Source organism: Cryptomeria japonica, unplaced genomic scaffold (assembly GCF_030272615.1).
Source record: "Cryptomeria japonica unplaced genomic scaffold, Sugi_1.0 HiC_scaffold_113, whole genome shotgun sequence".
Taxonomy (NCBI): Eukaryota; Viridiplantae; Streptophyta; class Pinopsida; order Cupressales; family Cupressaceae; genus Cryptomeria; species Cryptomeria japonica.
Window position 1 is genome coordinate 165,001 of NW_026728935.1, and position 10,597 is coordinate 175,597.

Sequence of the window (10,597 nt, forward strand, 5' to 3'; positions counted from 1 at the left end):
GGTTATTGGAGCGGCCCCTCTTTTTTTGTCCGAGCGTTTGGTGGGGTTGCGCGCCCTGGTGGGCACCATGGTGCGCACCAAGGAGCGCTCCGAAGTGTGCTCCAAGGTGCGGCGTGCACGAAGTCGGAGCCCGGTTTGCCCCGGGTGCGCACCTCGCGTGCACCTTCGCCGCGGTGGGCACCATGGCGTGCACGAAGTCGGAGCCCGGTTTGCCCCGGGTGCGCACCTCGCGTGCACCTTCGCCGGGGTGGGCACCTCGGCTGGGTTGCGCGCCCTGGTGCGCACCAAGGAGCGCTCCGAAGTGTGCTCCAAGGTGCGGCGTGCACGAAGTCGGAGCCCGGTTTGCCCCGGGTGCGCACCTTCGCCGCGGTGGGCACCCTGGTGCGCACCATGGCGTGCACGAAGTCGGAGCCCGGTTTGCCCCGGGTGCGCACCTCGCGTGCACCTTCGGCGGGGTTGCGCGCCCTGGTGCGCACCAAGGAGCGCTCCGAAGTGTGCTCCAAGGTGCGGCGTGCACGAAGTCGGAGCCCGGTTTGCCCCGGGTGCGCACCTCGCGTGCACCTTCGGCGGGGTTGCGCGCCCTGGTGGGCACCATGGTGCGCACCAAGGAGCGCTCCGAAGTGTGCTCCAAGGTGCGGCGTGCACGAAGTCGGAGCCCGGTTTGCCCCGGGTGCGCACCTCGCGTGCACCTTCGCCGCGGTGGGCACCATGGCGTGCACGAAGTCGGAGCCCGGTTTGCCCCGGGTGCGCACCTCGCGTGCACCTTCGCCGGGGTGGGCACCTCGGCTGGGTTGCGCGCCCTGGTGCGCACCAAGGAGCGCTCCGAAGTGTGCTCCAAGGTGCGGCGTGCACGAAGTCGGAGCCCGGTTTGCCCCGGGTGCGCACCTCGCGTGCACCTTCGCCGCGGTGGGCACCATGGCGTGCACGAAGTCGGAGCCCGGTTTGCCCCGGGTGCGCACCCCGCGTGCACCTTCGCCGGGGTGGGCACCTCGGCTGGGTTGCGCGCCCTGGTGCGCACCAAGGAGCGCTCCGAAGTGTGCTCCAAGGTGCGGCGTGCACGAAGTCGGAGCCCGGTTTGCCCCGGGTGCGCACCTCGCGTGCACCTTCGCCGCGGTGGGCACCTTGGCTGGGTTGGGCACCATTGAGCGCTCCGAAGTGTGCTCCAAGGTGCGCACCATGGCCCTCCAAGGTGCGCAGCATGGCGTGCACGAAGTCGGAGCCCGGTTTGCCCCGGGTGCGCACCTCGCGTGCACCTTCGCCAGGGTGGGCACCTCGGTGCGCACACCTTCTCAATGTTTTCTTGCCTTTTCTGGAAATTGGTGAAGGCAGCGCATCAAAGGTGCGCACCTCGGTGTGCTCCGAGGTGCGAACCCGAGAGCGCTCCGAGGTGCCCACGAAGTCGAAAGTCGGGTTAATTGCATTGTTTTCCCCGGGTGCGCTCCGAGGTGCGCAACATCGGTGCGCACCAAGGAGGGCTCCGAAGTGTGCTCCAAGGTGCGCACGATTCGGAGCTCGGTTTGCCCGGGGTGCGCACACCTTGGCTGGGTTGCGCACCCTTTGTGCGCTCCAAGGTGCGCACGAAGTCGGAGCTCGGTTTGCCCCGGGTGCGCACCTTCGCCAGGGTGCGCACCTTGATGCGCACGCCTTGGCTGGGCTGCGCACCTTGGTGGGCGCCATGGTGCGCACCTTTCGTGCGCTCCAAGGTGCGCACGAAGTCGGAGCTCGGTTTGCCCCGGGTGCGCACCTTGGTGGGCGCCATGGTGCACTCCGAGGTGCCCAAGATTGGTGCGCACCAAGGAGCGCTCCGAAGTGCGCTCCAAGGTGCGCAGGTGCGCGCGAAGTCGAAAGTTGGGTTAATTGTCCGGTTTGCCTCGGGTGCGCACCTTGCGTGCACCTTCGCCAGGGTGGGCGCCTTGGTGCGCACACCTTGGCTGGGCTGCGCACCCGGGCGCGCACACCTTGGCACCCGCGTTTCCTTCATTTTAAATTTTTTTTTTTTACAATCTCTCAAGTGGGAAATTCTATAATCTCAACTTTTTTTGCCTTTTCAGGAAACTTTTGAATGGAGCGCATCATTGGTGCGCTCCGAAGTGTGCTCCAAGGTGCGCACCTCTGGTGTGCTCCAAAGCTCTCTCCAGCTGCGTGCACCTGCCCCGGCCGCGCACCCGGCCCCGCCCAGCTTCGCTCACCTGTCCCGGGCGTCTGGTGCGGAACCTTAGAGTAAGAAACATCACCGTGCACCTTGGCCAACGTGCGCGACTCGACCGAGCGCGCACTGGCCGAGGTGCACACCGATTTCACCTGGGTGCGCGCGCAGCACCTCGGGCGCACCGGGGTGCGCGCACAACGCCCGGGTTGCACCGTGGCCTGTGTGCTCGGGGCGCCTCGGGTGCGCGCTCGGTGTCGCCCCCGCGCGCGCGGTAGTGCGGGCAGCGCACCCCGGCCCGGCCCGGCCCCGACGAGAACGCAAACGGGCAAAAGGTTTATTCAAATAGCATTGCGACGCCCGGCGAAAAACTAAAAAAGGGTGCAACACCGGGACTTCCCGGGAGGTCACCCATCCCAGTACTACTCCGGCCCAAGCGCGCTTAACTGCGGAGTTCTGATGGGATCCGGTGCACTAACGCTGGTATGATCGCACCCGTTATGAGCTTGTCGCAGTGTGTACTTAGCAAACCGCGACCCACGTGCGAATCCACCCCGGCCACCCACCCCCGTCGAGGTGCACACCCTCCCTCGCGAAGTGCGCCCCGTTCGCCAAGTGTGAGCCCTGCCCGGGTGCGCGCACCTTGCTAGGGCGTCGGGTGTGCACCCGGCCCGGCCTACGTGCGTGCACCTGGACGGGGCGTCGTGTGCGTGCAGTGTCCCGTCTGCAACGCGGTGCCCACACACCACCTCGGGCGCAACGACCTGCGCTCACATGTGGGCCGAGTGCACCTTGGTGCATGTTCGGGGCGCCTCGGGTGCACGCTCGATCTTGCCCCGGTGCACCAAGGCGCTCGGTTTGCCCCGGGTGCGCACTTGGTGCAAGGTGGGCACCCAAAATAGGGATCAAGCACCAAAACACAAGTTTCGGGATGCAAAATGGGACCCAAGGACCACAAATGCGTTCCAAGACCCATGATGGGTCCACGAGAACAAAAATGTGTTCCGAGACTTAATAAACAAATATTGGGTTTTAGGAGAAGAAACATGCTCTGATGCCCAAAACGAGAATCGACCCCGAAAAGGCCACAGGCCAAAAGTGGGATGCGAGACAAAAAAAAATGGGACCCGAGGACCAAAATTGGGTTCCCAGGTCGAAGACAGGGCAACCGGACAAGAAACGACCTCTAAGGCTCGAAATGAGTCCCGACGACTAAAACTTGACAAGAAGCACCCATCAGGCACCCAACTCGACACCCATGGGATGCCGACCCACCCGGGCTTCCACCTAGCACACCTTGGCACCCACCCACCCTCGCACCCAACCTCGCACCCAACTTAGCACCTTTGAACCCACATTGGCACTCACCCTGACCCTGGCACCTTGGAACCCACATTGGCACTCACCTTGACCCTGGCACCCACCTTTGCACTCACCTTGGGACCCACCCTGGCTCCCACCTCGGCACCCACCCAGACACCCACCTTGGTTCCTTGGCACCCACCTTGGATCCTTGGCACCCACCCCGACACCCACCTTGGCACGCAACTTGGCTACTTGCCACCCACCTTGGCTCCTTGACGCCCACCCCGACAACCACCCCGTGACCTACCCTGGCTAGGGTTGGTGCACACCCACCCTGGTGCCCACCTTGGCACCCACCCCATGACCCACCTTGGCACGCACCTTAGTACCCACCCCGTTACCCACCCTAGGACCCACCCCGTGACCCACCTTGGCCAGGGTGGGTGCCTTGGTGCGCACAACTTGCCTGGGCTGCACACCAGGGCGGGCTCAAGATGGCACCCGCGTTCCGTTTTTTTCACTATCTTTCAAAACGGAAATTTTAAAATCTCGTTTTTTTTTTTTTTTTGCCTTTTCTGGAAATTAGTGAAGGCAGCGCATCAAAGGTGCGCAATGCTGGTGCGAACCCGGGAGCGCTCCGATGTGTGCTCCAAGGTGCGGCGTGCACGAAGTCCGAGCCCGGCTTGCCCCGGGTGCGCACCTCGCGTGCACCTTCGCCGGGGTGAGCACCTTGGCTGGGTTGCGCGCCCTGGTGCGCACCAAGGAGCGCTCTGAAGTGTGCTCCAAGGTGCGGCGTGCACGAAGTCGGAGCTCGGTTTGCCCCGGGTGTGCACCTCGGGTGCGCACCTCGCGTGCACCTTCGCTGCGGTGGGCACCTTGGCTGGGTTGCGCGCCTTGGTGGGCACCATGCAGTGCACGAAGTCGGAGCCCGGTTTGCCCCGGGCGCGCACCTCCGCCAGGGTGGGCACCTTGGTGCGCACAACTTGCCTGGGCTGCGCACCAGGAAGGGCTCAAGATGGCACCCGCGTTCCGTTTTTTTCACTATCTTTCAGAACGGAAATTTTAAAATATCGTTTTTTTTTGCCTTTTCTGGAAATTAGTGAAGGCAGCGCATCAAAGGTGCGCAACGCTGGTGCGAACCTGGGAGCGCTCCGATGTGTGCTCCAAGGTGCGGCGTGCACGAAGTCGGAGCCCGGTTTGCCCCGGGTGCGCCCTGGTGGGCACCATGGTGCGCACCAAGGAGCGCTCCGAAGTGTGCTCCAAGGTGCGGCCTGCACGAAGTCGGAGCCCGGTTTGCCCCGGGTGTGCACCGCGGGTGGGCACCTTGGTGCGCATGCCTTGCCTGGGCTGCGCACCAGGGCGGGCTCAAGATGGCACCCGCGTTCCGTTTTTTTCACTATCTTTCAAAACGGAAATTTTAAAATCTCATTTTTTTTTGCCTTTTCTGGAAATTAGTGAAGGCAGCGCATCAAAGGTGCGCACCTCGCTGCCCACCACGGTGCGCAACGCCGGTGGGCACCCGGGAGTGCTTCGAAGTGTGCTCCAAGGTGCTGCGTGCACGTTGTCGGAGCCCGGTTTGCCCCGGGTGCGCACCTCGCGTGCACCTTCGTCGGGGTGGGCACCTTGGCTGGGTTTGCCCCGGCTGCGCTCCGAAGCGGGGTTATTGGAGCGCCGCCTCTTTTTTTGTCGGAGCGTTTGGTGGGGTTTCTCGCATTGGCTCTTCCCAGGCCCGGTTGCCACCCTGGCGCGCACGAAGTCGGAAGTAGGGTTAATTGCCCGGGTGCGCACCTTTGCCAGGGTGGGCACCTTACCTGGGCTGTGCACCAGGGCGGGCTCAAGATGGCACCCGCGTTCCGTTTTTTTCACTATCTTTCAAAACGGAAATTTTAAAATCTCCTCTTTTTTTTGCCTTTTCTGGAAATTAGTGAAGGCAGCGCATCAAAGGTGCGCACCTCGCTGCCCACCTTGGTGTGCTCTGAGGTGCGCACCCGGGAGCGCTACGAAGTGTGCTCCAAGGTGCGGCGTGCACGTTGTCGGAGCCCGGTTTGCCCCGGGTGCGCACCTCGCCTGCACCTTGGCCGGGGTGGGCACCCTGGCTGGGTTTGCCCAGGGTGCGCTCCGAAGCGGGGTTACTGGAGCGCCCCCTCTTTTTTTGTCAGAGCGTTTGGTGGGGTTTCTCGCATTGGCTCTTCCCAGGCCCGGTTGTTGGGTGCGCTCCCACCCTGGCGCGCGCGAAGTTGGAAGTTGGGTTAATTGCCCGGGCGCGCACCTTCGCCAGGGTGGGCACCTTGGTGCGCACACCTTGGCTGGGCTGCGCACCAGGGCGGGCTCAAGATGGCACCAGCATTCCCTTTTTCTCACTATCTTTCAAAACGGAAATTTTAAAATCTCGTTTTTTTTTGCCTTTTATGGAAATTAGTGAAGGCATCGCATCAAAGGTGCGCACCTCGCTGCCCACCTTGGTGTGCTCCGAGGTGCCCACCACGGTGCGCTCCGAGGTGCCCACCACGGTGCGCTCCGAGGTGCCCACCACGGTGCGCAACGCCGGTGCGAACCCGGGAGCGCCCCGATGTGTGCTCCAAGGTGCGGCGTGCACGAAGCCGGACCCCGGTTTGCCCCGGGTGCGCACCTCGCGTGCACCTTGGTGCGCACACCTTGGCTGGGTTGCGCGGCCTGGTGGGCACCATGGTGCGCACCAAGGAGCGCTCCGAAGTGTGCTCCAAGGTGCGGCGTGCACGAAGTCCTAGCCCGGTTTGCCCCGGGTGCGCACCTTCGCCGCGGTGGGCACCATGGCGTGCACGAAGTCGGAGCCCGGTTTGCCCCGGGTGCGCACCTCGCGTGCACCTTCGCCGGGGTGGGCACCTCGGCTGGGTTGCGCGCCCTGGTGCGCACCAAGGAGCGCTCCGAAGTGTGCTCCAAGGTGCGGCGTGCACGAAGTCGGAGCCCGGTTTGCCCCGGGTGCGCACCTTCGCCGCGGTGGGCACCCTGGTGCGCACCATGGCGTGCACGAAGTCGGAGCCCGGTTTGCCCCGGGTGCGCACCTCGCGTGCACCTTCGGCGGGGTTGCGCGCCCTGGTGCGCACCAAGGAGCGCTCCGAAGTGTGCTCCAAGGTGCGGCGTGCACGAAGTCGGAGCCCGGTTTGCCCCGGGTGCGCACCTCGCGTGCACCTTCGGCGGGGTTGCGCGCCCTGGTGGGCACCATGGTGCGCACCAAGGAGCGCTCCGAAGTGTGCTCCAAGGTGCGGCGTGCACGAAGTCGGAGCCCGGTTTGCCCCGGGTGCGCACCTCGCGTGCACCTTCGCCGCGGTGGGCACCATGGCGTGCACGAAGTCGGAGCCCGGTTTGCCCCGGGTGCGCACCTCGCGTGCACCTTCGCCGGGGTGGGCACCTCGGCTGGGTTGCGCGCCCTGGTGCGCACCAAGGAGCGCTCCGAAGTGTGCTCCAAGGTGCGGCGTGCACGAAGTCGGAGCCCGGTTTGCCCCGGGTGCGCACCTCGCGTGCACCTTCGCCGCGGTGGGCACCATGGCGTGCACGAAGTCGGAGCCCGGTTTGCCCCGGGTGCGCACCCCGCGTGCACCTTCGCCGGGGTGGGCACCTCGGCTGGGTTGCGCGCCCTGGTGCGCACCAAGGAGCGCTCCGAAGTGTGCTCCAAGGTGCGGCGTGCACGAAGTCGGAGCCCGGTTTGCCCCGGGTGCGCACCTCGCGTGCACCTTCGCCGCGGTGGGCACCTTGGCTGGGTTGGGCACCATTGAGCGCTCCGAAGTGTGCTCCAAGGTGCGCACCATGGCCCTCCAAGGTGCGCAGCATGGCGTGCACGAAGTCGGAGCCCGGTTTGCCCCGGGTGCGCACCTCGCGTGCACCTTCGCCAGGGTGGGCACCTCGGTGCGCACACCTTCTCAATGTTTTCTTGCCTTTTCTGGAAATTGGTGAAGGCAGCGCATCAAAGGTGCGCACCTCGGTGTGCTCCGAGGTGCGAACCCGAGAGCGCTCCGAGGTGCCCACGAAGTCGAAAGTCGGGTTAATTGCATTGTTTTCCCCGGGTGCGCTCCGAGGTGCGCAACATCGGTGCGCACCAAGGAGGGCTCCGAAGTGTGCTCCAAGGTGCGCACGATTCGGAGCTCGGTTTGCCCGGGGTGCGCACACCTTGGCTGGGTTGCGCACCCTTTGTGCGCTCCAAGGTGCGCACGAAGTCGGAGCTCGGTTTGCCCCGGGTGCGCACCTTCGCCAGGGTGCGCACCTTGATGCGCACGCCTTGGCTGGGCTGCGCACCTTGGTGGGCGCCATGGTGCGCACCTTTCGTGCGCTCCAAGGTGCGCACGAAGTCGGAGCTCGGTTTGCCCCGGGTGCGCACCTTGGTGGGCGCCATGGTGCACTCCGAGGTGCCCAAGATTGGTGCGCACCAAGGAGCGCTCCGAAGTGCGCTCCAAGGTGCGCAGGTGCGCGCGAAGTCGAAAGTTGGGTTAATTGTCCGGTTTGCCTCGGGTGCGCACCTTGCGTGCACCTTCGCCAGGGTGGGCGCCTTGGTGCGCACACCTTGGCTGGGCTGCGCACCCGGGCGCGCACACCTTGGCACCCGCGTTTCCTTCATTTTAAATTTTTTTTTTTTACAATCTCTCAAGTGGGAAATTCTATAATCTCAACTTTTTTTGCCTTTTCAGGAAACTTTTGAATGGAGCGCATCATTGGTGCGCTCCGAAGTGTGCTCCAAGGTGCGCACCTCTGGTGTGCTCCAAAGCTCTCTCCAGCTGCGTGCACCTGCCCCGGCCGCGCACCCGGCCCCGCCCAGCTTCGCTCACCTGTCCCGGGCGTCTGGTGCGGAACCTTAGAGTAAGAAACATCACCGTGCACCTTGGCCAACGTGCGCGACTCGACCGAGCGCGCACTGGCCGAGGTGCACACCGATTTCACCTGGGTGCGCGCGCAGCACCTCGGGCGCACCGGGGTGCGCGCACAACGCCCGGGTTGCACCGTGGCCTGTGTGCTCGGGGCGCCTCGGGTGCGCGCTCGGTGTCGCCCCCGCGCGCGCGGTAGTGCGGGCAGCGCACCCCGGCCCGGCCCGGCCCCGACGAGAACGCAAACGGGCAAAAGGTTTATTCAAATAGCATTGCGACGCCCGGCGAAAAACTAAAAAAGGGTGCAACACCGGGACTTCCCGGGAGGTCACCCATCCCAGTACTACTCCGGCCCAAGCGCGCTTAACTGCGGAGTTCTGATGGGATCCGGTGCACTAACGCTGGTATGATCACACCCGTTATGAGCTTGTCGCAGTGTGTACTTAGCAAACCGCGACCCACGTGCGAATCCACCCCGGCCACCCACCCCCGTCGAGGTGCACACCCTCCCTCGCGAAGTGCGCCCCGTTCGCCAAGTGTGAGCCCTGCCCGGGTGCGCGCACCTTGCTAGGGCGTCGGGTGTGCACCCGGCCCGGCCTACGTGCGTGCACCTGGACGGGGCGTCGTGTGCGTGCAGTGTCCCGTCTGCAACGCGGTGCCCACACACCACCTCGGGCGCAACGACCTGCGCTCACATGTGGGCCGAGTGCACCTTGGTGCATGTTCGGGGCGCCTCGGGTGCACGCTCGATCTTGCCCCGGTGCACCAAGGCGCTCGGTTTGCCCCGGGTGCGCACTTGGTGCAAGGTGGGCACCCAAAATAGGGATCAAGCACCAAAACACAAGTTTCGGGATGCAAAATGGGACCCAAGGACCACAAATGCGTTCCAAGACCCATGATGGGTCCACGAGAACAAAAATGTGTTCCGAGACTTAATAAACAAATATTGGGTTTTAGGAGAAGAAACATGCTCTGATGCCCAAAACGAGAATCGACCCCGAAAAGGCCACAGGCCAAAAGTGGGATGCGAGACAAAAAAAAATGGGACCCGAGGACCAAAATTGGGTTCCCAGGTCGAAGACAGGGCAACCGGACAAGAAACGACCTCTAAGGCTCGAAATGAGTCCCGACGACTAAAACTTGACAAGAAGCACCCATCAGGCACCCAACTCGACACCCATGGGATGCCGACCCACCCGGGCTTCCACCTAGCACACCTTGGCACCCACCCACCCTCGCACCCAACCTCGCACCCAACTTAGCACCTTTGAACCCACATTGGCACTCACCCTGACCCTGGCACCTTGGAACCCACATTGGCACTCACCTTGACCCTGGCACCCACCTTTGCACTCACCTTGGGACCCACCCTGGCTCCCACCTCGGCACCCACCCAGACACCCACCTTGGTTCCTTGGCACCCACCTTGGATCCTTGGCACCCACCCCGACACCCACCTTGGCACGCAACTTGGCTACTTGCCACCCACCTTGGCTCCTTGACGCCCACCCCGACAACCACCCCGTGACCTACCCTGGCTAGGGTTGGTGCACACCCACCCTGGTGCCCACCTTGGCACCCACCCCATGACCCACCTTGGCACGCACCTTAGTACCCACCCCGTTACCCACCCTAGGACCCACCCCGTGACCCACCTTGGCCAGGGTGGGTGCACCCACCCTGGTGCCCACCTTGGCACCCACCCATCCTAGCACCCAGCCTGTGACCGGGCTTGGAACCCAACCTTGCACCCGTCTTGGCCAGTGTGGGTGCGCACCCATCCTGGCACCCACGTTGTGACACACCCTTTAACCCACGCACCCTAGCAGCCACGTTGGCACCCACCTTGGTACACAACCTAGCAACTTGGCACCCACCCCGTGACCCACCTTGGCATCCACCATAGCAGTCGCCCACTTGGCACCCACCTTGGAACCCAAGTTGGCACCCACCTCGGCACCCACCTTGACACTTGTGGACCCACCTTGCCACTCACCCTAGCATCGACCCATCCTAGCACCCACCCTGGCACCTTTGCACCCTAGCACTCACCCATCCTAGCACCTAACCTGTGACCCACCTTGACACTCACCCTCGCACCCACCTTGGAACCCAACCTAGCACCCACCCACCCTGACACCAACCCTAGCACCTACCCACCCTTGCACCCACCCTGTGACCCATCTTGGCACCCACCCATCCTACCACTCAACCTATCACCCACCTTCTCACCCACCTTGGCATCCACCTTAGCACCCACCCACACTGGCACCTTGGCACCCACCTCGGGCAAGGTGGGTGCACACCCACCCTG

The 10,597-nt window shown here is 64.1% G+C and overlaps 2 non-coding genes across 2 annotated transcripts; both read right to left on the reverse strand.

The window, feature by feature from the left end:
• Nucleotides 1–2,524: 2,524 nt before the first annotated feature.
• On the reverse strand, nucleotides 2,525–2,643 carry LOC131865493 (5S ribosomal RNA). Its single transcript, XR_009364213.1, has one exon. It is a non-coding gene; the product is annotated as a 5S ribosomal RNA (ribosomal RNA).
• Nucleotides 2,644–8,582: 5,939 nt separating this feature from the next.
• LOC131865506 (5S ribosomal RNA) lies at nucleotides 8,583–8,701 on the reverse strand. The gene has a single exon (XR_009364226.1). It is a non-coding gene; the product is annotated as a 5S ribosomal RNA (ribosomal RNA).
• Nucleotides 8,702–10,597: the final 1,896 nt, after the last annotated feature.